Below are 27,738 nucleotides of genomic sequence, written 5' to 3' on the forward strand. Positions count from 1 at the left end.
TTGAGAGCATGGGAAATACCCTTGAACTGCTGAAAGCAGGTAGCTATGGTGCCAGTTTTCAGTGTGGAGAAGGATGGAGAGGAGCTCATTAGCTGCAGGCTGCACTGGGCCAATTGGCTGACTGGATTACTGGAGTGGGTTTCAGTAGAGAGTCTTTCTATGTATTGCATTTCTCAACCTGTTTATATATGGGTGGAATAGGTTGAAATGGATTGCTGTGGAGACTTGCACATTCAAGGGAAGGCCTAGTAGTGAACAAAGAAGGCCTAGGAGCCACCCTCTGCCTCCTCCCACTTCAAGATGTTCAAGGGGGAGGCACGTTCCCTGCTCTGTCTTGTGGGGTAAATCAAATATCGGCCACAGGTCCTTTTTCCACCAGCTGGTTGCAAAACCTAAGCCTACCAGCACTTTATTCTTGTCCTTTCTGTCTCTGCTCAGATGATACAACCTTGTTAGGGTTATCATGGTTTGTTCCCCAGCTCTTTTAAGCTAGCAAATTTCTTATTTTCAGTATGCCTGGAGGTGACTCATGCTAACCTAATTCCCAAGGCTGTTGAATAAACCAGAATGAATTTTAAACTTATAGTGAGAAGTATATTCATAAACAGACTGGATATTCATGTTTGCTGATCTCTACGTTCTCTCCCTGTAGCCTAATCTGGGTGGAAGCTAAATGTGTATAGCATTTCTTGGAGAGCATAAAATGAAAATAGGATTGGATGAATGGAATGGCTGATGACAATGGCAGCCTTAGGCGTCTACCTCCTCTCAAGGACAGGTCTACCTTACAGATAGAATAGAGTCTGTTTTATAGATGCTGTGTAGGTGATTCCTTTACTGTTAACCCATTCTTTCTTTAGGCAGACTATAGCACATTAGTTATGTTTAGATTTTTTTTTTTTCCCTTTTTTTTGAGACAGAGTCTTGCTCTGTCCCCAGGCTGGAGTGTAGTGGTGTGATCTCAGCTCACTGCAACCTCCGGCCCCCAGTTTCAAGAGATTCTCATGCCTCAGACTCCTGAGTAGCTGAGATTACAGGCACCCACCACCACGCCCAGCTAATTTTTGTATTTTTAGTAGAGGTGGGGTTTCACCATGTCGCCAGGCTGGTCTTGAACCCCTGACCTCAAGTGATCCACCCACCTTGGCCTCCCAAAGTGCTGGGATTACGGGCATAAGCCAGCGTGCCTGGCCCTGTTTAGATCTTCTTAATTCCAATCTCTATTCAATCTTGGATGCCTGAGATTATATTCAGGTACCCAGATTGAGTGCTGGATATTTATTATCTCATCACTTTCTAGCATTCTGCAAACTGGCAATCTGAGAAATCTGTAGTTTTTTTATGTATAATAATCTGTAATTTTTGTTTGTTTGTACTCCATCACCCAGGTGGCGTACAGTGGCTCAATCAAGGCTCACTGCAACCTTGACTTCCCGAGCTCAAGCGATCCTCCCACCTCAGCTTCCCAAGTAGCTGGGACTACAGGCCTGCAGCACCACACCCAGCTGATTTTTGTATTTTTTGTAGAGATGGTGTCTTGCCATGTCACCCAGGCTGGTCTTGAACTCCTGAGCCCAAGCGATCCCCCTGCCTTGGCCTCCCAAAGTGCTGGGATTGCAGGTGTGAGCCATTGCACCTGGCCATTTATAAGAATATGTCATTTCAAAAGCTCTTCTAGGTAGTTTTGATGTGGCTTAGGTAGCACTGTTTAACATTTTGATTCCTTCTCATGCATTCTCAGTTTTTGCTCATTTTTATTCTTTATAGCAAATCTAAAATCTAGCAATATTCTACTTCCTTACCCAGTCAGCTACTGACAAACATTATCATCACTTTAAGGTACTCTTTGTTCTTTATGGTTTTCTAGTAATGACTTATTCAGGTACCCAGATAAGTCATCATTCATTAATTCATTTGAAAAAGATTATTGGGCTAGGCATGCTGGCTCATGCCTGTAATTTCAGCACTTTGGGAGGCCAAGGTGGGCAGATCACTTGAGCCCAGGAGTTTGAGACCAGCCTGAGCAACATGGTGAAACTCCATCTCTACAGAAAATTAACCGGACATAGTGGCTGAGGCGGGAGGATCGCTTGAGCCCAGGAAGTTGAGGCTACAGTGAGTGGTGACTGCACCACTGCACTCCAGGCTGGGTGACAGAGCAAGACCCTGTCTCAAAAAAAAGAAAAAAGAAACGAAAAAAATATTTTAAGCTACTTACGTGCCAAGCATTTTTCCAGGCAAAGGGAACATGGCAGTTAACCAAATAGTAAAAAATGTTTTGCTTATATGTAATCTATATTTACAGTGTATCAGATAATGATAAATGCTATGGACAAATACAAGGAAATGGGAGACTGAGAACAGTAGGATTGAGCTTGTTGGGGAGAAGAACAGAAGTGTAGTGCTAGACATTTTACAAGATGCCTGTTACATAACTAATTATCTAATATTGCATCAATAGCTTAATATATGCATCAGGAACCCAGGGAGGAGATCCAGGCTGGAGATATACATTTGGATAACCAGAAAAAGCTAGAATTAAGTTGGTAAAATGCTAAGCTCTTGGCGTAGTTGTATTCCTCCAAGCACTTTATTTAACTTCAGGACTCTGTTACTTAGCGTAGCTGTCATAATGTGTTGCCCTTTTGGACAGTAACTCTTCACTGTGTTTGCCAAAGTGTTTACCTCACTGAGAACCATTGTGTGAATCGTATTTTAGACTGGGAGGGGTGTACACTGTTAAGAGTTGATTGGCCGGGTGCGGTGGCTCAAGCCTGTAATCCCAGCACTTTGGGAGGCCGAGACGGGCGGATCACGAGGTCAGGAGATCGAGACCATCCTGGCTAACACGGTGAAACCCCGTCTCTACTAAAAAATACAAAAAACTAGCCGGGCGAGGTGGCGGGCGCCTGTAGTCCCAGCTACTCGGGAGGCTGAGGCAGGAGAATGGCGGGAACCCGGGAGGCGGAGCTTGCAGTGAGCTGAGATCCGGCCACAGCACTCCAGCCTAGGCGACAGAGCGAGACTCCGCCTCAAAAAAAAAAAAAAAAAAAAAAAAAGAGTTGATTGGTTTGCAAATTGTTATAACAGCATAATAAGTGGAGCTGGAAGTTCTGATAGACTTAGAAGTAGAACTGATGTACCAAGTCATAAGTGGAAAAAATAAATAAATGGCTACTGATGGACATTCAGTTTTTGGTAGTAATCAGAAATTAATGTCACACATGATTCTAACAGGCTTTTGAAGACAGACTAATAGTGTAGGCTTTTCTTTTGAAAGCTGCCCATGTGCTTATTTTGAGGTGGAAATGAAAAGAGAAAGTTTAGAATTACTCAGTTCATACCCTGTTGACTGAGATTTCTGTTGTACCTGACATTGTTTAATTTTCCTCTTTATCTTTCTTAGAGATACTTGACGTGTGACAGATTATATTTTGGAAAGATGTCCACGACAATATTGCGCATCCCACATTGCTTATCTTAGAATGTGACCCCAAGACTCCTCCCATTGAGTGGTGAGAGGGGACTGATACCACTTGGATTTGAATCTAGGCAGATCTGTGTGACAGCCTTGACCAACAGAGTATGGTGAAAGTGATGGCCCCAGGCGTGGTGGCCCATACCTGTAATCCTGGTTTTCTAGGAGGCCCACGTGGGGGTGCGGGTGGGGGTGAGGTGGATGATTGTTTGAACCCAGGAGTTTGAGACCACCCTGAGCAACATAGAAAGATCCAGTTTTTTTTTTTTTTTTTAATGATTTCTGAAGCAGAATCACAAATATACCATGCACTTTTTCCTTGCTCTTTTAGGGTATTTACTCTTTTTTTTTTTTTTTTTTTTTGAGACGGAGTCTTGCTCTGTCACCCAGGCTGGAGTGCAGTGGCACAATCTCAGCTCACTGCAAGCTCCGCCTCCCGGGTTTACGCCGTTCTCCTGCCTCAGCCTCCCGAGTAGCTGGGACTACAGGCGCCCGCCACCTCGCCCGGCTAGTTTTTTTGTATTTTTTAGTAGAGACGGGGTTTCACCGTGTTAGCCGGGATCGTCTCTCGATCTCCTGGCCTCGTGATCCGCCCGTCTCGGCCTCCCAAAGTGCTGGGATTACAGGCTTGAGCCACCGCGCCCGGCCGGGTATTTACTCTTAAAACCCAGTTGCCATATTGTTAGGAAGCCGAAACAGCACACGTAGAGAGACATACAGAGAAGCCAATCATAGAGGTTCATGTTGACAGCTCAGTCGAGGTCTCAACCAACAGTCATACTCAGCTGCCAGCCATATGAGTGACGGGCTTCCAGATGATTCTAATGCCCAGCAGTTGGGTCCCCCTAGCCTTTAAGTCTTCCCAGCTGAGGTGTCAGCAGTGATGGCGCAGAGAGAAGTTGTCCCTGTCCAAATTCCTGACCCATAATAAAGTGGTTGTTTCCCATTAAGTTTTGGGAGTGATTTATCATACAACAATAGGAACGAACAATATCTTTGGAAGTTGTAATAGATAGTATTAACACTACCCCTTCTTCATTTATTCAAGGAGAGAGCTACCATGTATTGTTTTATTCTGGTTTAAAGATAAAATGAAATCATTGTCTCTTTGAAGAAATGCTTAGAAAATGAAATTTAAAAGTTGAGGAACATTCAAAGAGTTTTATACTTTTTTCTCTGAAGATGAGAAAACAGTAAACCAAAAAGCTCTGATGTGAAGACATTAAGACTTCATGATGGCTTAATGTCTTCATGATGCAAATTCCGTAAATGGAGTTTTTTCTAAGGTTCTTGTCGCAAGATCATACACTTTGAATATGGTGATTCTGTGTTATTTTTCATAAAATCTCAGGGTTTTTTACATTATCGTCATAACCACATAACCACTGAGTCACAAAAGGGGACATTTCATTGCAATTTCCTTTAGTAAGATATGGTTTTGCCATTTCCCCCCCTCAATTTCATTTCCTCTTCCTTGAAATATGAGCCATGCCAATCTACTTCAGAAGTGTCGTTTTGAGGAATATAAAACAAAATGCAAAACTTTTTTTTTTTTTTGAGACAGGGTCTGGTTGTGTTGCCCAGGCTGGAGTGCAGTGGTGCAGTCTTGGCTCACTCTAACCTCCACCTCCTGGGATCAAGCCATCTTCCTACCTCAGCCTCCAGAATAGCTGGGACTACAGGTGTGAGCCACCACGGCCATCTAATTTTTTTGGGTTTTTTTTTTTTTTTTTTTTGTAGAGACAGGGTTTTGCCATGTTACCCAGGCTGGTCTCAAACTCCTGGGCTCAAGTGATCCACCCACCTTGGCCTCCCAAAGTGCTAAGATTAGAAGCGTGAGCCACTGCACCTGACCCACAACTTTCTATAGCTTTAGTTGTGAAATAGAATTCCTGTTCTGGAGGCCGTAAATCAGCCAGACTACAGTTAGGCATCTTAGATCTAGTTCTGTCTCTGCTACTTATTCACTCTATCTTCACTCCTCACGTCTTAAAGGATATTATTATTATTATTATTATTATTATTTTTTTTTTTTTTTGAGATAGAGTCTCGTTCTGTGGCCCACACTGGAGTGCAGTGGCATGATCTCCGCTCACTGCAACCTCCACTGCCCAGGTTCAGGTGATTCTCCTGCCTCAACCTACCAAGTAGCTGGGCCTATAGGCGCATGCCACCATGCCTGGCTAATTTTGGTATTTTTAGTAGAAACGGGATTTTGCCACATTGGCCAGGCTGGTCCCAAACTCCTGACCTCAGGTGATCACCCACCTCAGCCTCCCAAAGTGCTGGGATTACAGGCATGAGCCACTGTGCCTGGCCAATTCTCTCATTCTTATTAGATTTCTACAATTTAGTCAGTGTGTCATATTGTTCAAGAGTGTGGATCTGGAGCTAGACTGGTTCATATCCTGACACTAACTAACTGATTGATTTTGGACAAGTCATTTAGTCTCAGTTCTTTCATCTGTAAAATGGAGATAATGATAGTGCCTACTCCATAGGATTATATATGAAATAAGCTCTACTAGTGTTGGCTATCATTATCCACCTCCACATGTTGCTGGTTGTCATGATATTTCATTGATATCTTTTTTTTTTTTTTTTTGAGACAGAGTCTCTGTCACCCAGGCTGGAGTGCAGTGGCATGGTCTTGGCTCACTGCAGCCTCCGCTTCCCAGGTTCAAGCAGTTCTTCTGCCTCAGCCTCCCAAGTCGCTAGGATTACAGGCACACACCACCACACCTGGCTAATTTTTGTATTTTTAGTAGAGACGGGGTTTCACCATGTTGGTCAAGCTGGTCTGGAACTCCTGACCTCAGGTGATCCACCCGCCTAGGCCTCCCAAAGTGCTGGGATTACAGGCGTGAGCCACTGTGCCTGACCTTCCATTGATATCTTGAATTCCTTGTCGAGACTGGTCACTTTTTTGTTAGGGATATTGTGGACATGATCAATGAATTTGGTGTGAACTAGACTGTGTGACCTCGAGTCCCTTCAACTCAAGTGTTTCAAGGTAATCTGAGTTCCAGGATCAACTGACACTGAAATAGTGATCCTAGGAGTACTGATTCATAATGAGCAGATAACATGGCAATGCCTGTTACAAGAGGCGATTTCTTTTCTTTTTTTTTTTTTTTTTGAGACAGAGTCTCACTCTTGTTGCCCAGGCTGGAGTCCAATGGCGCGATCTTGGCTCACCGCAACCTCCGCCTCCCAGGTTCAAGCAATTCTCCGGCCTCAGCCTCCCTAGTAGCTGGGATTACAGGCATGTGCCACCATGCTCAGCTAATTTTGTATTTTTAGTAGAGATTGGGTTTCTCCATGTAGGTCAGGCTGGTTTTGAACTCCCGACCTCTGGTCATCCGCCCACCTCGGCCTCCCAAAGTGCTGGGATTACAGGCATGAGCCACTGCGCCCGGCCGACAAGAGACGATTTTTAAAGCTAGAAACTTTACTTAGAAATTTTATGTTGAGTCCCACACTATGGCTCAAAGAAGTGCTAATAATGTTAACAGGAAGTTTGTAAAGGGTTCAACAATTCAAAAAGTGACACATACGTAAAATCATCAGGCACATTCCTTAAGTCGTGAGACATAGATAGAATGTCTTGGGTGTGTGACTCCATAGGCAAAAATGTCAGGGACTTTTTTTTTTTTTTTTTTTTTTTTTGAGATAGAGTCTCGTTCTGTCACCTAGGCTGGAGTGCAGTGGCATGATCTCCGCTCACTGCAACCTCCACCTCCTGGGTTCAAGCGATTCTCCTGCCTCAGCCTCCTGAGTAGCTGGGATTACAGGTGTGCACCACCACGCCCGGCTAATTTTTGTATTTTTAGTAGAGACGGGGTTTTGCTGTGTTGGCCAGGCTGGTCTCGAACTTCTGATCTCAGGTGATTCACCCACCTTGGCCTCCCAAAGTGCTGAGATTACAAGATGAGCCGCCCAGCCTCAAGGACTATTTTGCTGAACAGAAATCTTTTGGCTAAGAAGGTTTGTTGTTTATTTTGTCAGTTTGGCCGATCAGCGAGTCAGTAAGGTAGATAAACAATGTCATTGCAGAAAAGTTTTAGCCAGTCAAGTGCTTTATTTGCCAAAAGGATTCAACCACCTGATGGAAATGAAAAACAGGATGATACTGTGGCTTCTTCCTTCAGTTTCTCGCTTTCTTTTTATTTTGAAATGCCAGTAATTGAGAAAGCGGAATGAACAGTCATTAGAGATGGAAGAAAACCCTCGAGAGAAGTTGAAAGTAGTTGGGTGGGATAAACACTTTCTGATAACTTCAAGCAGATTTAGAAATTATCACTGGATTACTAGAGAAAAATTGAAAATGTAAATTGTTAACTGCATGGGTGGGCAACAGATACTCTCCATTAGCAGTGTTCAATTAGGTGTCACCAATGTGCAGTAGTCTGAGACAGGGTTTTGCTCTGTCACCCAGGCTCCATCAGAGCTCACTGCAGCCTCAACCTCCTGGCCTCAAGCCATCCTCCCACTTCAGCCTCCCCAGTAGCTAAGACTCAGGTGCACACTTCCACACCCAGCTAATTTTTTAATTTTGTAAATTTCTTACTATTTCCTGGGTTTTTTTTTTTTTTTTTTTTTTTTGGGTAGAGATGGGATCTCACTATGTTGCCCAGGCTAGCCTTGAACTCCTGACCTCAAGTGATCCTCCTGCCTCAGCCTCCCAAAGTGTTGGGATTACTTACAGGCGTGAGCCACTGAGCCTGGCCAGTTCTGTTTATTTAGATAATATTTGCTTGTAGTATGGACCCCACCCAGTTCTCATGCTTAGGGTGAGGGGCCTGGGCGTTAAATGACTGCAAATGCCAGCCAACATAAAGGTTATATGTATCTTGATTCTTTAGATCAGGCCGAGATCAGGCAAGGCAGCACATGGGGAGATTATGAGCTTATTATTATTATTTTTTTTTTTGAGACAGAGTCTCGCTCTGTCGCCCAGGCTGGAGTGCAGTGGCACAATCTCAGCTCACTGCAAGCTCCGCCTCCCGGGTTCACGCCATTCTTCTGCCTCAGCCTCCCGAGTAGCTGGGACTACAGGCGCCCGCCACCTCGCCCGGCTAGTTTTTTTGTATTTTGTAGTAGAGACGGGGTTTCACCGTGTTAGCCAGGATGGTCTCGATCTCCTGACCTCGTGATCCGCCCGTCTCGGCCTCCCAAAGTGCTGGGATTACAGGCTTGAGCCACCGCGCCCGGCCGATTATGAGCTTATTATGTACTATTTTATACACTATGTACTTGGTTCCAGTCTGAATTGTGGACCAGTCCTAGGGACATGAGGCAAAAGTAAAGAAAGGAAAGGAAATCCTACATTTGTAGGATACACTCATATGGATGGAAGATTGAGTTCAGGGAAACTGACTAAAATGTCAAATGCTCACAATAAAAGGATGACGTTTCCATGGGGTCCTGTAGGCATCACCAAGAGGGTACTGTTGGGAGAACTTAGGTACCTAGATCACCTAACATGGAGTGGGTGGGGCTCAGATCTAAGCAGAACCCAACAAGGACTTCTCAGAGTAAAAGCTAAATTTAGACAACCCTTTTAGGTTGCTGGTCTCTCTTGCAACACAGTCTCCTCCGGCCAGGCTGCCTTGTCGTTCTTTATATGCACCAGCCTTCTTCCACCTCAGGACTTTGGGTTCCTTTGTCCCAGCTCACTCTTGGCTGGGGAAGTCTCTAGTCCCAGGTGCTTCACCTTCAGCTAACCCTATTGTGTGCAGTCCCGACCTCCTGGCTCTCTCTAAAGTCAGCTACACACGCCAGTGAGCTTTGAGGGTTCAACCAAGATTGACTACACTCTGTTAAAGAAGGGGAATTGGGGGAAAAGCCAGATTTTAAAAGCATACTTTATTTCTTACTTGTTTATGTATTTTTGAATAGGCCACACCATGGGTGTGTGACTGCCCCAGTCATTAGGGGATTGTTTTTTCTTCCCTGGAGGCAACCACCGTAACTGGTTTCTTGTGAATTCTTCCAGAGAGCTATCAAGCGTTTATGAGTAAATTCCCCCGTCCCTTACAAATGTTAGCATACTAGTCACACTTTTTGGTACCTTTTACCACTTATAATATCTTGGTGGGATTTTCTTTTCCTTAGCTGCCTCATACTTCTTAATGTAACTATTAATGCTTCTTCTGTTTTTCTGTTTTTGTTTTTTGACAGACAGGGTCTTGCTATGTTGCCCAGGCTGGTCTCAAACTCCTGGCCTCAAGCAGCCCTCCTGCCTCAGCCTCCCAAAATGCTGGGATTACACTGGGCAACATGGCCAACCCCTCGTCTCTATCAAAACAAAAGCAAACATTAGCTGGGCGTGGTAACGCACACCTGTAGTACCAGGTACTTGGGAGGGTGAGGTGGGATGATCACCTGAGCCTGAGGAGATCAAGGCTGCACTGAGCGGTGATTGAGTCACTGCACACCAGCGTAGGCCACAGAGTGAAACCCTGTCTCAAAAAAAAAAAAAAAAAAAAAAAGAGGGAGTGTTGGTATTTGTGTGAAATTTTTATTGAGGATATTAAGACCAAGCGCTGACGTTGTATACTTGGAACCCAAAGCTTTGTGACTCATTTTCTACTTGTAACTATGTAAAATATGCCTGCTTAGTATACCAAACAGTATCCTTAACAGTATTCTTAAGGTCGGGCATGGTGGCTCATGCCTGTAATCCCAGCACTTTGGGAGGCTGAGACGGGTGGATCACGAGGTCTGGAGATCGAGACCATCCTGGCTAACGCGGTGAAACCCCATCTCTACTAAAAATACAAAAAATTAGCCGGGCCTGGTGGCGGACACCTGCAGTCCCAGCTACTCAGGAGGCTGAGGCAGGAGAATGGTGAGAACCTGGGAGGCGGAGCTTGCAGTGAACAGAGATCCCGCCACTGCTCTCCAGCCTGGGGGACAGAGTGAGACTCTGTCTAAAAAACAAAAAAACAGTAAGTGTGTGGGAGTCAGTTTTAAAGAAAGTGATAGTAAAGATTAAGATTATTTTAATTTATTGTCATGGTAGTGGGGAATAAAAACAGATTGATTCTCCAGAGAAGATGTACAAATGGCTAATAAACACATGAAAAGATGCTAAACATCATTACTATTTGGGAAATGCAGATCTACAATGCGATACCCACTAGGGTGACTATAGTCAGGAAAGTATAGGAAAATGACAAGTGTTAGAATGGGGAGAAATTGGAACCCTTGTGCATTGCTGGCAGGGTGTGAAATGGTTCAGCCTCTTGGGAGAACCATTTGGCAGTTAAGTTAGACATACAATTTACCAGATGCTCCAGGAATTCCACTTCTATGTATAAACTCCCCCAAACTGGAAATAGGTATTCAAACAAATACTTGTACAGGAATGTTCATAGCAGCACTATGAACAATAGCCAAAGGTGTAAACAACCCAACTCAGCCTCCCAGCTCCTTGGGAGGCTAAGGCAGGAGAATCGCTTGAACCCGGGAGGCAGACATTGCAGTGAGCCGAGATCGTGCCACTACACTCCAGCCTGGTGACAGAGTGAGACTCCGTCTCAAACAAACAAACAAACAAACAAACAAAAAAGTTAATTTTATGTTAGATGAATTTCATCTCAATTTTAAAAAAAGAGAAAGAGGCTGGGTGCGATGGCTCTTGCCTGTAATCCTAGCACTTGGGGAGGCTGAGGCGGGCGGATCCCTTGAGCCCAGGAGTTTGAGACCAGCCTGGCCAACATGGTGAGATCTCGTCTCTACAAAAATACAAAAGTTAGCCAGGCATGGTAGCCCACACCTGTGGTCCCAGCTACTTGGGAGGCTTAGGTGGGAGGATCACCTGAGCCCAGGAGGTCAAGGCTGTAGTGAGCCAAGATAGCATCACTGCACTCCAGCCTGGGCTACAGAGCAACACCTTGTTTCAGAAATAAACAACAGGTTAGTACTGGGCATCTTAGTTATCTCTTAGACGACAAAGGGTTAATTTGGGATGGACACTCCTTGGTGTTTGGAAATTTAAAAAAGCCAATGCAAATGCTGTATAAAACAATTGATCTTTAACGGTTCAGCGGGATCTATAAATTTTCTCCTGAGTAATGAAAGATTGCTGTGTTTTTTTTTTTTGAAGTCCTTAATGATTGTCTATGTACTTACTCCCTGTTGCAAAACAGGTAATGAGGGTATATTAGGTGCTATTTTAAAATACACCCACAACGTTAAACTGAATTCAGGGAATTAATTGGAAATTGTTATTCCTGCAAAGTAATTTCCACCAAATCAGTTGTTAAGCTATCTACTAAAACCAGTATTTAGTGGTTTTTAGTCAAGTTGGCTAATGGTAGCCTTCTCATGGCACGTGGGAGAAGTAAGCTGAGGTAGCAGAAAATGGTATTTGCAGTGAGTGTTGAAGGCGGACTTTTAAAAATAACTTACAGTAATTACAGCATGTGGCTGAAAATAACTATTTGGTTCTTTTTTTAAACCACTATAGTTAGATGGACTATTAACATCATTCAGTTTACCTGTGTTGTGATTCACTTCCACAAACATGTATTGTTCCAGGCACTGATTTAGGTGCCACAAGAAATAGATATGAAATGGCTTAACAACTGTCCTTCAGTTTTATAGGCGTGAGATTTCTAGATACTGCTCCACTAAGGTGTTACTTCCTAAAACTCACCTGTTCTGAATGACCACTTTTTGTGTTATCCTATATCAGAAGTACTTGGAAAAAAATCATCAGCAATTTGACGTCATTTTGGAGAAATGTTTTATTCTGTTCTGTTTTTCACCAACCAAGCAAGCAGCAGTAATGTTGTTTTTTTAAAAAAAAAAAAAAAAAAAAAAAAACAGGCAGTACTCTGAGTGTTTCCTAGTGATTTCAGTTCATTTCAGTGATAGAGGATGTTGGCACTAAGTGCCACAACCTAACGGGGCCATCTCATTTTACATTCCCCGTTGTTCCTGCAGTGGGAATGAAGGCCTGAAAGCTGCCTGCCACATGAGAAAAATGGCAGCTTTTCAAAGTTTTCGAGTGTTAACCTCCCTTGAATCTGTTAAGGCATTCAGAGCCCAGTACAAGAAACTCAAGGTTTGAATTGGACAGTGTCTGCTGAGCTGGCGTAGCATATTAATTTTCTATTTCTATTGGTAACTTTTGTTGTTGCTAAATTCTTAGTACCTTTTGGTTTTACGTTGGTGCGAAGTAGTTTAAGCGTTACAGAAACAGTGGCTTTAAAGTTATGCTATTGCCATTCTCAAATAGGCAGCACTTAGTAAAACAAAAAGAAAAAATATTGCCTAATAAGCTGGGCACGCTGGCTCACACCTGTAATCCCAGCACTTTGGGAGGCCAAGGCGGGTGGATCACTTGAGACCCAGGAGTTCGAGACCAGCCTGACCAACATGGTGAAACCCTGTCTCTGCTAAAAATACAAAAATTAGCCGGGCGTGGTGGCGGGCGGGCGCCTGTAATCCCAGCTACTCCGGAGGCTGAGGCAACAAAGAATCACTTGAACCCTGGAGGCAGAGGTAGCAGTGAGCCAGGATCCTGCAGCTGTACTCCAGCCTGGGCTACAGAGCTAGACTCCATCTCAAAAGAAAAGAAAAAGAAAAGTTAAAAGACCATTCTGGAGTCCTCTGATGAAATGAGATCTATGTTGTTGATATGAAAATGAACATCATTCACATTGTTTCCTAGGCAGAGTCACTGCTTTTGATGCTATTTGTATCATGGTAGCGTTTTGACAGCCAACAGGAATTTCCTTCTTAGTATTCACATTGAGAAATGTGATTAAACATCATTCTGTTGCCTAAAAGGCAAATCACCAGCTAGAACAACTTTAAAAGGGACCATAGTAGCCACTCTCAAGTAGCCTTTTTGTTTTGTTTTGTTTTTAATCTAGTGGGGTCCTGTGAAAATAGCCCAGTGTTTACACAGATAAAATAAGCATTGTGGGCCAGGCGCAGTGGCTCTCACGCCTATAATCCCAGCCCTTTGGGAGGCACTCCAACCTGGGTGATGAAGCGAGACTCCGTTTCAAAAAAATGAAAATAAAAAATAAATAAATTAATTAAAATATAAAATAAAATAAGCATTATGCATTTGACCACTCGAAAAAAATGAAGTTTCTCTCTGGCTAGCCATTTCTTCAAAGATCAAAACAAACAACAAAACAAGCAAGAGTGGTTATCATTTATTTCTTTCCAGTTAATTATTGCCAAATTTGAATTTATATGGCAGATTTTGGTTCCAGATGGAGCAGTCATGATGATCTGCTTTTGGAAGTTCACTCACTGATTTTTGTAAACTTCAGCAAATTACAAAATTGATATTCCAAAATATTTTCTTAAATCACTCCAAAGTTGTATCTTTCATCTGACATCACTATTGAACCCTATGCAATCTAATTGTTAGTTTAATCCAAAAAAAAAAAAAACACCATTTGGCTGGTTTATGATCGTTTTTGTCTGGGGGAGAAATACAACAATTTGATCTTTTTTTCTTTCTTTTTTTGAGATGAGTCTTTCTGTGTCACTAGGCTAGAGTGCAGTAGCGATCCTCCCACCTCAGCCTCCTGAGTAGCTGGGACCACAGATGCAGGCCACCATGGCTGGCTAATTTTTTTGTATTTTTGGTAGAGACAGGGTTTCACCATATTGCCCAAGCTGGTCTTGAACTTATGAGCTCAGGTGATCCACTTGCCTTGGCCTCCCAAAGTGCTGGGATTACAGGCGTGAGTCTCTGTGCCCAGCCCTAATCATCTTTTTTGATGTATTATCTTACTGTTTCTAGCTAGCAAAAGACGATTCTTGCCTGCTTAAAATAAAGTCCCCACTTCAGGTTTTCAGGGAACAAGAATTTACAGTTTGTAGAAATTCTCCTTGTGGGCCGGGCGCGGTGGCTCAAGCCTGTAATCCCAGCACTTTGGGAGGCCGAGACGGGCGGATCACGAGGTCAGGAGATCGAGACCATCCTGGCTAACATGGTGAAACCCCGTCTCTACTAAAAAATACAAAAAATTAGCTGGGCGCGGTGGTGGGCGCCTGTAGTCCCAGCTACTCGGGAGGCTGAGGCAGGAGAATGGCGTAAACCCGGGAGGCGGAGCTTGCAGTGAACTGAGATCTGGCCACTGCACTCCAGCCTGGGCGACAGAGCAAGACTCCATCTCAAAAAAAAAAAAAAAAAAAAGAAATTCTCCTTGTACAATTTAACTACACTATATTCTTATTTTTTATGTGATAAGCAACTGTACTTAAAAGTGGACTATTTTGGCTAGACATGTTGGCTCGTGTCTGCAATCCCAGCACTTTGGGAGGCGGAGATGGGAGGATGACTTGAGGCCAAGAGTTTGAGACCAGCCTGGGCAGCATAGTGAGCTGAGATCATGCACCCGTGCACTCCAACCTGGGTGACAGAGTGAGACTCTGTCTCTAAATACATACATACATACATACATACATACCCACCCAAATGAGTAAACTAAAAACTTACAGCACCGTTCGTTACACTAAGTCTTTTATTGCAAGGAAGTGGGAGGTTTGTAGGCCCTGCAGCCTGAGACACTAGAGCTGGCTGCCTGCACGCCAGTCGCAGGGCTTCTGTCTTACTAGTAGGGGTGAAGTCACTTCACTGCTGTGTTAGTTTCCTCATCCATAAGTGGAAATAATAATAGTATCGTACTTAATGCAACAGAACTATACACTTAAAAATGATTAAAATGGCAAATTGTATAATGTATATATTCACATACACACACACAGAATTTAAACACAATTTTTTTTTTTTTTTTTTTTTAATAAAAAAGAAGAATGTTGGCCAGGCGCAGTGGCTCATGCCTATGATCCCAGCACTTTTGGAGGCCAAGGCAGACAGATCACAAAGTCAGGAGATCGAGACCATCCTGGCTAACACAGTGAAACTCTGTCTCTACTAAAAATATGAAAAATTAGCCAGGCGTGGTGGCAGGTGCCTGTAGTCCCAGCTACTTGGGAGGCTGAGGCATGAGAATGGCGTGAACCTGGGAGGCGGAACTTGCAGTGAGCTGAGATCGCACCACTGCACTCCAGCCTGGGCGACAGAGTGAAACTCCATGTCAAAAAAAAAAAAAGTGTTGTATTAGGGGAGGTCAAAAAAACCACATTAGACTAGACCATGACATCCATTGTTTTTTGTTTTTTGTTTTTTTGATGGAGTCTCCCTCTGTCACCCAGGCTGGAGTGCAATAGTGCGATCTTGGCTCACTGCAACCTCTGCCTCCCAGGTTCAAATGATTCTCCTGCCTTAGCCTCCAGAGTAGCTGGGACTACAGGCACCCACCACCATACCCGGCTAATTCTTGTATTTTTAGTAGAGACTGGGTTTCATCAAGTTGGCCAGGCTGGTCTTGAACTCCCAACCTCAAGTGATCCGCCTGCCTTGGCCTCCCAAGGTGCTGGGATTACAGGCGTGAGCTACCGCATCCGGCTTGGGTTTGTTTTCAAAACATAATGTGTTAATTACATTCTCATTTGCCTGGAAGAAATTTGTAACAGAAATAGGAGCTCAAAACATTGAAATGAGATGAAGCAACAAATAATTTACAGCCACTTAAAAATAGAGCCAAACATGGTGGGATTTCTTTGAAATATCTGTTAATGTTTATTTTTTTAAAGCTGAATACTGTTCAGTTATTAAGTAGAACCAACTACCCGTGTATAATTAATGAAAAGAAAACACTTGTGCTAGGTTTATAGGTATATAAACACTTAGATATCTCACATTCTTTGGCAACAGCTTAGGGAAGGCAGCCATGTACTAAAGACTTAGCTTTTTTGCAGCTGATCTCAGGGACTTGAAGAACTCCTTATGGTGTGATTGAATTATTTTTTAATGAGTAAAATTCTCGTGTTATTGCATGTTCTTCATAAATTGACTTTTTTTTTTTAAAGAGATGGGGTCTTGCTATGTTGCCCAGGCTGGTCTTGAACTGCTGGGCTTAAGTGATTCTCCCACCTCAGCCTCCCAAAGTGTTGTCACTGTAGACATGAGCCACCATGCTCTGCCAAATGGCATTTTTAACCGCTCCATGAGATCAGGGCACTCTTCTGTTCACAGTTACATCCCCAGCACCTTGCAGAGTAGCTGGCACATTCCTGAAATCCAAGATAATAAACTACGTATGTGGACAAAACCAACTCTGACCACAGAAGGAATTCAGTAGAAGAAGTTTCCATTGACTCATTCATGCATTCAGCAAATATTTTCTTTTCTTTTTTTTGAGATGGAGTTTCGCTCTTGTTGCCCAGGCTGGAGTGCAATGGCATGATCTTGGCTCACTGCAACCTCCATCTCCCGGGTTCAAGCAATTTTCCTGCCTCAGCCTCCCATGTAGCTTGGATTACAGGCATGCACCACCACACCCGGCTAATTTTGTATTTTTAGTAGAGATGGGGTTTCTCCATGTTGGTCAGTCTGGTGTCGAACTCCCAACCTCAGGTGATCTGCCTGCCTCGGCCTCCCAAAGTGCTGGGATTACAGGCGTGAGCCCCCACGCTGGGCCACAGCAAATATTTTGAAAGGACATCTAGATTGGTAGTGCAGTGTGTCTTGACTGATAGCGGGGGATGTGACAAATCAGGTTTTGTGAAGAAGCAACTCATGTTAGAACTACCTGAACAGTGCCAAGAGCACCTGGTAAGTGGAGTATTACAAAGGGAGTATTATAAGGGCACTAATCACCTCCCAAAGGGCCCACCTCCAGATACCACCACATTGGGGATTAGGTTTCAACATATAAATTGAGGAAGGGAGGCATAAACATTCAGTCTGTAACAGTAATATATAAAATTTAAAATCAAACTAGATAAATGTATTCAAAATGAGACAGTTACCTTAATATATAAGAAGCTTATGCAAAACAATAAATACAAAATTTCTAATAGATAAATGAACAAAGATTAAGAAGAGAACACTTACAAAAGGAATTCCAAGTTCCAAATGAAAATGTCTAAAACATTAATTTTATGAATAATTAAATAAATGCACTTTGGAAAGCCGAGGCAGGCGTATTGCTTGAGCTCAGGAGTTTGAGACCAGCCTGGGCAATGTGGCAAAACCCCATCTCTACAAAAGATACAAAAATTAGCCAGGCATGGTGGCTTGTGCCTGTAGTCCTAGCTTCTCAGGAAGCTGAGGTGGGAGGATCACCTGAGCCCAGGAGGTTGAGGTTGCAGCAAGCTGAAATCGTGCCACTGCACTCCAGTCCAGGCAACAGAGTGAGACCCTATCTACAAAACAAAACAAAACAAAATAAATAAATGCACAAAAAGCAATTTGCGTACCAAATAAGGTACTTTTTGTTTTGCAAATGGTAGTATTCAGTTCCAGTCAGGGTTCAGCAAGTTAGGGATCCTTGTATACTGTTGGTGGGTATGTAATGGGTTCACCTTTTCTAGTAAAGACCTGGGCGATAAGCGAGGTTGGATTTTTAGCCAGGATGCCCCTTGGTACTGCTGGCCTCTTCTGATTGGACAGGGAGTCTATTGATGATGGGTTGTTAAATAGTTTTATTATCACTCCTGCTAGCAGGTATCAAGAAACTTTAAAATGTTCATATCCAGAGACCTATTGGTTTTCCTCATGGGAATGTAAATACATTTTGAATTAATCTTCCTGATATTTCTTTATAGCTCTGTGCTGTAAAGACCTACTAGTATGCGAGCTCCATGAGAACAAAGAATTTGTGTCTTCTGTTCCCTGCTAGGCCCTCAGTTTCTAGAATAGTATTTGGCATGGTAAGCGCTCAATAAAATATTTGTTGGAAGAATGGATGGGTGTGTGTGTTTTGGGCATACAGTAGAAACAGCGTATGTTGTTTACTGTAATGTTTTATGTTCTCTTTTAAGAATATTTTATTTGACAGAGTATTTATTATATTACTATTACTGTGGTGGTATATGAAAAATATTTTTGGCCTTTAGACAGTAATTGTCCTGGATTTTTTTTTGTTTTTAGAAGTTTTTCCCCCAAGGGTGAAGTCTTTTTTGCAGTCAATCATCAATCCATATTTGGGTATTAAATGATGCCCATTTTCTGTAAAATGTTTTATATTTTTTTATGGGAAGAAAATAGAGGTACATCAATCAAGGAAAAAGTAATAGTTCAATACTTTATGTAATCGATTTTTCTATCCACTTAAGTTTTTCCTTCATAAATGTTTTACCTTCATTTTTTTTTTTTTTTTTTTTTTTTTTTTTTTTTTTGAGACAGAGTCTCGCTCTCTCGCCCAGGCTGGAGTGCAGTGGCGCAATCTCGGCTCACTGCAAGCTCCGCCTCCCGGGTTCACGCCATTCTCCTGCCTCAGCCTCCTGAGTAGCTGGGACTACAGGCGCCCGCCACCGCGCCCGGCTAATTTTTTGTAGTTTTAGTAGAAACGGGGTTTCACCGTGGTCTCGATCTCCTGACCTTGTGATCCGCCCGCCTCGGCCTCCCAAAGTGCTGGGATTACAGGCGTGAGCCACCGCGCCCGGCTTACCTTCATTTTTTATCTCTAATTGGCAGAGGCTCAATCTTAAGTATCTCTTATCCTGAAGATTTTCCCATCAATCAAACTGTAAACTAATAAATAATTATGGCATATTACAAAAGAATGTATGAAAATATGTATGTGTAGAATGGTATGTACAAGAATAGAAGTAAAATGCACATCCATGTACATGCCACCCAGGCTAAGAAATAGAACATTAGGCTGGGCACGATGACTCATGCCTGTAATCCCAGCACTTTGGGAGGCCAAGGCAAGTGGATCACTTTAGGTCAGGAGTTCGAGACCAGCCTGGTCAACATGGCAAAACCCCATCTTTACTAAAAATACAAAAATTAGCCAGGCGTGGTGGCGCGCACCTGTAGTCCCAGCTACTTGGGAGGCTGAGGCAGGAGAATCACTTGAACCTGGAAGGCGGAGGTTGCTGTGAGCCGAAATTGCACCATTGCACTCCAGCCTGGGCGACACAGCGAAACTCCGTCTCAAAAAGAAAACAAACAAAAAAAAGAAGTAAGAAATAGAACATTATTCCAGAATCTCGCGGTGGCCCCTCCCTGATCACATCCCTTTCTCAGCCTCTGCCACCCTATTGGAGTGTTCAGAATTTTGCATTGAACATACTCTTATTTTTATAGTTTCATCATGTGTGAATATACCAATAAAATGCATTGTTTAGTTTTGCCTGTTTTTGGACTTCAAGTAGAATCAGATGGACAGGTGTGTTTGTCTTACTCTATTTTGTGTTGCTATAGCAGAATACCACAAACTGGGTAATTTATAAATAGTAGAAAATTATTTGGCTCATGGATCTAGAGGCTGGAAAGTTCAAGAATATGGTGCTGGCACCAGGTGAAGACCTTTTGCCACCTAGTGAGGGCAAGAGAGCAAGAGGGCATTGAACTCTCTTTTGTAACAAGCCCACTCTTGAAATAACTAATCCACTCCTTTGATAATGATATTAACCCATTCAGGAGGGCTTTGCCATCTTTTATTTGGCCCCATCTCCCATTAAGTTTCTGACACATGAACTTTGGGGAATACATTCAAACCATAGCAGGTTGTTTCCGATATTTTTCTACCATAAATGATGCTGCTATAAACATTCATATGTATGTCTTTTGGTGCACATGAGCAAGAGTTACTGTCTAGCTCCTAAACCTTAAGATACATACCTAGAGATGTCATACAGAGGCACGGGTTCACCTTTACTAGGTAAAACCAACCGGTTTTCCGAGGTCCCCAGCAGTGTGTGAATGTTCCCATTACACCACATCCTTGTTCACACTTGGTGCTGTCTGACTTTAAATTTTTGACTGATGGATGTGAAATGGTATTTCATTGTGGTTTTAACATGCACTTCCCTGATTACTAATTAAGCTAAATATAATTTATTGCTTAAAATTCTTATTTCTTTTTGCCCCTTTTCCTATTAAGTTATTTGACTCTTTTTAGAATAATTGGAACCAGGCACAGTAGCTCATGCCTGTAATCCCAGCACTTTGGGAGGTTGAGGCAGGGGGATTGCTTGAGCCCAGGAATTCGAGACCAGCCTGGGCAACATAGTGAGATCCTGTCTCTTAAAAAGGAGTGCTATCTATATTCTAGATACCAATTCTCTGTTGATTGTATGTGTTACAAATATCTTCTCCCAGTTTGTACTTTGTATGTTCACTTTCCTTGTGCTATCTTTTCATGAATAGAATTTTTTAGTTTTCGTATAGTGAGATTTACTGACTTGTTTTCATTATGGTGTACACCTTTTGATGTCTTGTTTAAAAATCATCGCGCCTGTAATCCCAGCAGTTTGGGAGGCCGAGGCGGGCGGATCACGAGGTCAGGAGATCGAGACCATCCTGGCTAACACAGTGAAACCCCGTCTCTACTAAAAAAGACAAAAAAATTAGCTGGGCGTGGTGGCATGCACCTGTAGTCCCAGCTCCTTGGGAGGCTGAGGCAGGAGAATGGCATGAACCCAGGAGATGGAGGTTGCAGTGAGCCGAGATTGCACCACTGCGCTCCAGCCTGGGTGACAGAGCGAGACACTACCTCAAAAAAACCAAAAAAACAAAACAAAAAACATTTCCTACCTCAAGATCCAAAAGATATTATCCTATATTGTCTCCTGAAAGTCTTATAGCCTAGCCTTTTACATTTAGTTTCTTAATTCTTAATCTACCTGGGATAAGTTTTTGTATATTTTTAAAAGTAGAGGTTTTATTTCATTTTTCCCAGTAGATATGCAATTATCCCCATACCTCTTATTGAACAGCTTGTTCTTTCCCCGTTGGTTGATGACGATGATGATGATGATGAAAATGATAGCATTAACACTTACTGAGGGCTTACCATGTGCCAGGCATATGTTAAGCATGAGGTAATTTACTAATCCTTTTAGTAACTCAATGCGTAGGTCCTGCTTCTATCCTCTTTTGAGATGAGAAACAGCAACACGGAGGTTAAATACTTGCTTCATGTGGCATACCTGGTAGTCAAAGAGCCAGCATTCAAACCAAGTTATTCCAGTTCCAGAATCCAGATTCTTAGCCATTAGGCTCTGCATCTTTTATTCATGGCTACATCTATCCTAAATCAAAAGTCATTTTTGCATGGACCTGTTCCTGGCCTTTCTGTTCTTTGTGTTTGTCTATGTCTTTGTCCCTGGCCAATACCACAAAATGTCTTAATTAATTTTAGAATAAGTCGGTATCTGGTATGGCTAATATTCCTACCTTGTTCTTCAAGAGTGTTTTGGCTATTAATTGACCTTTGCATCTTGATTTAAATCTTAGAATTTTGCTCTCCAGAAAACTTGTTGGGATTTTAATTGAACTGCATTGAATCTGTAGATAATCTGGGGGGGATTGATGTATCTATAATATGTGGCCTTCCAATCCATGAACATGGTATATTTCTATATTTATTCTGTTTTTCTTTAATGTTGTCTTAGTCCATTTGTGCTGCTATAACAAAATACCTGAGAGTGGATAATTTATAAACAACAGAAATTTATTTCTCAGTTTTGGAGACTGCGAAGTTCAAGATCAAGGTGCCAGCAGGTTCAGTGACTGGTGAAGGCCCATTCCTCAGATGGTACTGTCCAGGTGTTGCCACATGGGGAAGGGATGGAAGAGTAACAGCAGCTCTCTGCAGCGTCTTTCATATGGGCATTAATCCCATGCATGAGGGTGGAGCCTTCATAGCCTGATCAGTTCCCATAGGCACCAGCTCTTAGTACTGTCACCTTAGAGGTTAAGTTCCAGCATGACTTTTGGAGGACACATTCATTTAAAACCTTAGCAAATGCATTTTAATAAAGTTTTATACTTTTCTCTATTATGTTCTTGCACACCTTTTATTATGTTTGTTTCTGTCTACTTGTAATTCTTCATGCTCTTATAAGTAATAATGTTATATATATGTGTGTGTGTATATATATATATATATATATATTTTTTTTTTTTTTTTTTTTTTTTTTGAGACAGAGTCTCGCTGTGTCGCCCAGGCTGGAGTGCGATGGCACAATCTCAGCTCACTACAAGCTCCAACTCCTGGGTTTGTGCCATTCTCCCGCCTCAGCCTCCCGAGTAGCTGGGACTACAGGCACCCACCACCACACCTGGCTAATTTTGTTTTTGTATTTTTAGCAGAGATGGGGTTTCACGGTGTTAGCCAGGATGGTCTTGATTTCCTAACCTCGTGATCCGCCTACCTCAGCCTTCCAAGGTGCTGGGATTACAGGCATGAGCCACCATGCCCAGCCTAAACTTTTACAAAAACTCTTAATTCTGATAATTTATCAGCAGACTTTTTTTTGTCTATGCTACATGATTAATCATGTCATCTTGTCTTATTGAGCAACCAGTTTCCCAAAATTGGATCTACAATCCATTATCCAAAACCTTTGGGGACAACTGTGTTTTCAAATTCCAGATATTTGGGAATTTAAAAAGAAACTACAATAAATATATATTGTATAATATTAATTAATATTTCTGCCATGATATATATGAATAATTACATTGAGTGAGATAAATAGAGATTAACCTCAGGCGAGGTTTGTCACCAGATAAGCTAGAAAAACCTTGTTCAGGAATTTTTTGATTTTTGATTTCTGAATAAGGAACCATGGGCCTGCATTAAGAGAGCCATATGACCCCTGTCCTGGTATTTAACTCAGTAAATTATTTTGAAATCCAGCCTTTGTGTCTCATTATTTCTTGCTGTCAATTTTGTCCTCTCATTTTAATTCCTATTCTGAGAATGTCAGTGCCAACTCATCAACTGTTTTTGGAATATAGAACTAAAATAAATTATATTTAATAATATTAACAGTTTGAATAACAAAGTCTTATATTTGTGCATATTATATATCATTTTATTTTTTAAATAAACTATGTGAGGTTGGGAAGCATGTTCTTCCATTTGCCAGGTGAGGAAACTGAGACTTAAGAAAGAAAAGATCTTGCCCACCATAATATGACTTGTAACTATTAGCATCAGAATTTGAACCCAGGTGTCCAGGCTCCAAGTCCAAAGTTGTTATGTTACACGCTCTTGCTTAGGAATGTTTGGGAAGATGAAATTTAGAACTTCTGAGTCTAGCTTATTGGTCTAAGTGGAAGACAGTATTGGTCCATAAGGCTTTTGATTTTTCTTAAAAATTAGGTTCCTCTTCTTAGTGGGATAGTGGACTTCCTATAGTAAGAGTACAAATCTCTTTTCCGAATGGTAGATTACATGTCCGAACCTCATTAAAAATTTTTTTAAAACACAGGCTGTAAATCACAAAGAAGGCTTAGAGAGAAAAAGGGATTGTATTAGTTGGCGAACACTCATTACCAGTCCTAGGAAATCCCAGCTGTGGTCTCAGGTCCCTGACTGCTCTGGTCCCCGCCTCTCCACCCTTCTCCCACATTCCAGGTACACTGGATATCTTCCATTACCTTGAGCTTGCCATGTTCTTTCCTTCCTTGGGCCTTTGTACAGTCCCTTCCCTCTGCCTACACTGTCTCTTGCTTTTCCACCTTCCTTCCATCCCTTCTCTTTGTTTGGCTTGGCTGATTTTTACTTATTCTTCTCATATCCTCTTAGAAATCCCTCCCTCTGAAAGGCCTTCCCTAATCCCATCTATCTTGAGTCCTGCAAGTCTATGTTTCTATTGCTCTTTTAGCCTAGAGTGCTCATTAGCACTCTACTGTTCCCTACTCTCATTCCAGTGCCAGTACAGAGCTTGGCTCAGAATCAGCTCTCAATAAGAATGGTTGAATTATAGCAACATTTTGGAAGGAGACAAAAAAAAAGACGCAAAGAAAAGTGGCTTAGGGCACATTTTTTGTCTCACATGACAAAGAGTTCAGAGGCAAGGAAATTCCAGATTGGTGTCTCAGTTCAGTAATAGCTGAGAAATTGTCATCAAAAAGCCAGGTGCTTTCCATCTCTGGCTCTGCCATTTCAAGCATCACAGGTAGCTATGACTACATCAAGTAAAGAAGAGGAGGGAGCCGGGTGCAGTGGCTCATGCCTGCAGTTCCAGCACTTTGGGAGGCTGAGGCGGGCAGATCATTTCAGGTTAACAGTTGGAGACCAGCCTTTCCAACATGGTGAAACCCCATCTCTACTAAAAATACAAAAAATATCCGGGTTTATTAGGGAGGAAACCTTTCTCAGTACGTGTTTAGTAGATATCTCCTACATATGGTTAGCCAGGGTAATGTCACATGCCCACGTCTGTGTTGCAAGAGAGATGGAGAAAGTGATCCTGTAATAAGACAGGTGCTCTGCCAAAGGGAAGATGGGATGGGTGGGGGATAGCTGCTGGACTGTCAGCCAAGATGCTCAGACAAGGGTGTCTGTTGCGAGGGATATCTCACAGAACCAGTGGCTGGATGAACAGGCCAGTCTCACAAGGGACTTGAATCGGCCAGTGGAAAGTCCACAGGTACATTTTGAACGTATAGGGGTAATAACGTCTTGTGTCTGCTTTCTTCTTCCTCTCAGCAGACTAGTGTTTTTTCCACTAATTTGGCATGCACATGGACAAAATTTGCCTCTTAGCAATTTTTTTTTTTTTTTTTGAGACTGAGTCTCGCTCTGTCGCCCAGGCTGGAGTTCAGTGGCGCAATCTCGGCTCACTGCAACCTCCTCCTCTTAAGTTCAATGGATTCTCTTGCCTCAGCCTCCTGAGTAGCTGGGATTACAGGTGCTTGCTGCCACGCCAGGCTAATTTTTGTTTTTGTTTTTGTTTTGGGACGGAGTCTTGCTCTATCAGCAGGCTGGAGTTCAGTGGCGCAATCTTGGCTCACTGCAACCTCCGCCTCCGGGGTTCAACTAATTATCCTGCCTCAGCCTCCCGAGTAGATGGGACTACAGGCCCTTGCCACCTCACCCAGCTAATCTTTGTATTTTTAGTAGGGGGGGGATTTTACCATGTTGGCCAGGATAGTCTCGATCTCTTGACCTCATGATCCGCCCGCCTTGACCTCCGGAAGTGTTGGAATTACAGGCGTGAGCCATTGTGTCCAGACAATTTTTTTTATTTTTAGTAGAGATGAGGTTTAGTAGAGATGACCATGTTGGCCAGGCTGGTCTCAAACTCCTGACCTCAAGTGATCCGCTCACCTCGGCCTCCCAAAGTGCTAAGATTATAGGCGTGAGCCACGGTGTCTGGCCCCTCTTAGCAATGTTTACCTTTTAGCTCTAGCACCTATTCCCATAGAGTTTTTCATACAAGTCCTTGAGTCAGATGCTCAATTATGGCAGTGGGATTGAGAACTGGGATCTCTTCTCTTAGAAAGGAACATCACCTATGTGTTTACAGAGCCATCTTAAAGCTGGAAGTGAGTTAATCGGCAAGTATTTTAGTGGAAAATCTTTTTCATTGGTGTTAACTAAGTTTCAGATGCCAGGGCCTTAAACATATTTTTCCTGTAATATTTTTATAATATTTTGCACCCACTCTACCACTGCCCCCTCCAACTTGGAAATATTTATAGAGTTTAGAAATACGTCAGGACTTTAAAAATCTGGCTTTTTCTTCTCATTAATAATTTAGCTTGTATACTTCTTTCTTCTTTAGTCTTTGGATTGCATTCAAAGTTCTCCCTGGTATTTGGAGTGAGATTTCTTTCTCTCTCTATCACCCTCGTTTCTTCCTTTCCTGGGTCGGTCTTGAACTTGTTTTCTGGGGGAGAGAATCACCTATGGAGACTAGTATGGGATGTTTGAGAGGCACAGTTGGTTTTCAAGGGCTGAAAAGAATGCAGGACAGCTAGAGGTGGGGAAGTTGGCTGAACCTTTGCACCTGCTGATTGATCAAGCTTGGGAAAGAGACCAATTCATATTTAGACAGCCTTCGTCGTCCAATCTCTGCATAGAAATCAGGAAATGAATCAGTAGATGCCATTTCCAGGTTGAAGCCAGACACTGACGGCCTTGACTAAGCTCCTCTTGCTTTCTGTCACAATAAAATGGAGCATTTTTTAAATGATAAAGAGCAAGATTTTGTTTTCTGAGGTTAGCGTCGATCTTTCAGAAGTGTTGATGCAGCTCAACACAGTTACAAGTTATATCCGTCCTTCTAAGACTAATTTTTTTTTTTTTTTTTTGACACGGAGTCTCGCTCTGTCGCCCAGGCTGGAGTGCAGTGGCCGGATCTCAGCTGCAAGCTCCGCCTCCCGGGTTTACGCCATTCTCCTGTCTCAGCCTCCGGAATAGCTGGGACTACAGGCGCCCGCCACCTCACCTGGGTAGTTTTTTGTACTTTTTAGTAGAAACGGGGTTTCACCTTGTTAGCCAGGATGGTCTCGATCTCCTGATCTTGTGATCCGCCCGTCTCGGCCTCCCAAAGTGCTGGGATTACAGGCTTGAGCCACCGCGCCCGGCCCCCTAAGACTAATTTTATAACTTCATTATCCCTAATGCTTTTCAAGTTATTTGACACTACCTATCTGGAGGAATAATTTTTAAACTATTTTAAAAATTAGGTGTTTTTTTCAGTTTGTTTTCTGAAACAGTCTCACTCTGTTGCCCAGGCTGGAGTGCAGTGGCACAATCTGGCTCACTGCAGCCTCGACCTCCCCAGACTCAGGTCATCCTCCCACCTCAGCCTCCCAAGTAGTGGGACCCACGGGCGCATGACATCACACCCAGCTGATTTTTATTTTTATTTTTTGTACAGACTGGGTCTCGCCATGTTGCCCAGGCTGGTCTCGAACTCCTGAGCTCAAGTGATCCTCCCGCTCAGCCTACCCAAGTGCTAGGATTATAGGTATTGAGCGACAACACACAGCAGAAATTAGTTTTTTGTTGTTTTTGTTTTAATGAAAAAAGTACGCAGTTTAATTTTTTTTTTTTTTTTCCTGAGACAAAGTGTCACTCTGTCCACCCAAGCTGGAGTGCAGTGGCGCAATCTTAGCTCACTGCAACCTCCACCTTCCAGGTTCAAGTTCCTGAGTAGACAGGATTACAGGCGCTCGCCATCGTACCCAGCTAATTTTTGTATTTTTAGTAGAGATGGGGTTTTGCCATGTTGGCCAGGCTGGTCTCAAACTCCTGACCTCAGGTGATCTGCCGGCCTGGGCCTCCCAGAGTGCTGGGATTACAGGCGTGAGCCACCACGCTGGCCTGAAAATCTTATTCTTTTTTTTTTTTTTTTTTTTTTTTTTTGTTGAGACAGAGTCTCGCTTTGTCGCCCAGACTGGAGTGCAGTGGCCGGATCTCAGCTCACTGCAAGCTCCGCCTCCCGGGTTCACG

At 42.8% G+C, this 27,738-nt stretch overlaps 1 protein-coding gene and 3 long non-coding RNA genes across 53 annotated transcripts in view; 2 read left to right on the forward strand and 2 right to left on the reverse strand.

The window, feature by feature from the left end:
- FNBP1 (formin binding protein 1) overlaps window positions 1-27,738 on the forward strand; it is a 164,718-nt gene that overhangs the window by 12,541 nt on the left and 124,439 nt on the right. The window lies entirely within an intron of this gene.
- Window positions 890-12,760, reverse strand: LOC144335104 (uncharacterized). The gene is made up of 3 exons (XR_013405545.1): window positions 11,225-12,760; window positions 2,790-2,868; window positions 890-1,505 (listed from the first exon to the last, which is right to left on the reverse strand). It is a non-coding gene; the product is annotated as an uncharacterized LOC144335104 (long non-coding RNA).
- LOC144335100 (uncharacterized) lies at window positions 4,397-12,074 on the forward strand. Its single transcript, XR_013405541.1, has 2 exons — window positions 4,397-5,214; window positions 11,180-12,074. It is a non-coding gene; the product is annotated as an uncharacterized LOC144335100 (long non-coding RNA).
- LOC144335108 (uncharacterized) lies at window positions 6,237-7,970 on the reverse strand. The gene is made up of 2 exons (XR_013405549.1): window positions 6,894-7,970; window positions 6,237-6,355 (listed from the first exon to the last, which is right to left on the reverse strand). It is a non-coding gene; the product is annotated as an uncharacterized LOC144335108 (long non-coding RNA).

Source organism: Macaca mulatta, chromosome 15 (assembly GCF_049350105.2).
Source record: "Macaca mulatta isolate MMU2019108-1 chromosome 15, T2T-MMU8v2.0, whole genome shotgun sequence".
Taxonomy (NCBI): Eukaryota; Metazoa; Chordata; class Mammalia; order Primates; family Cercopithecidae; genus Macaca; species Macaca mulatta.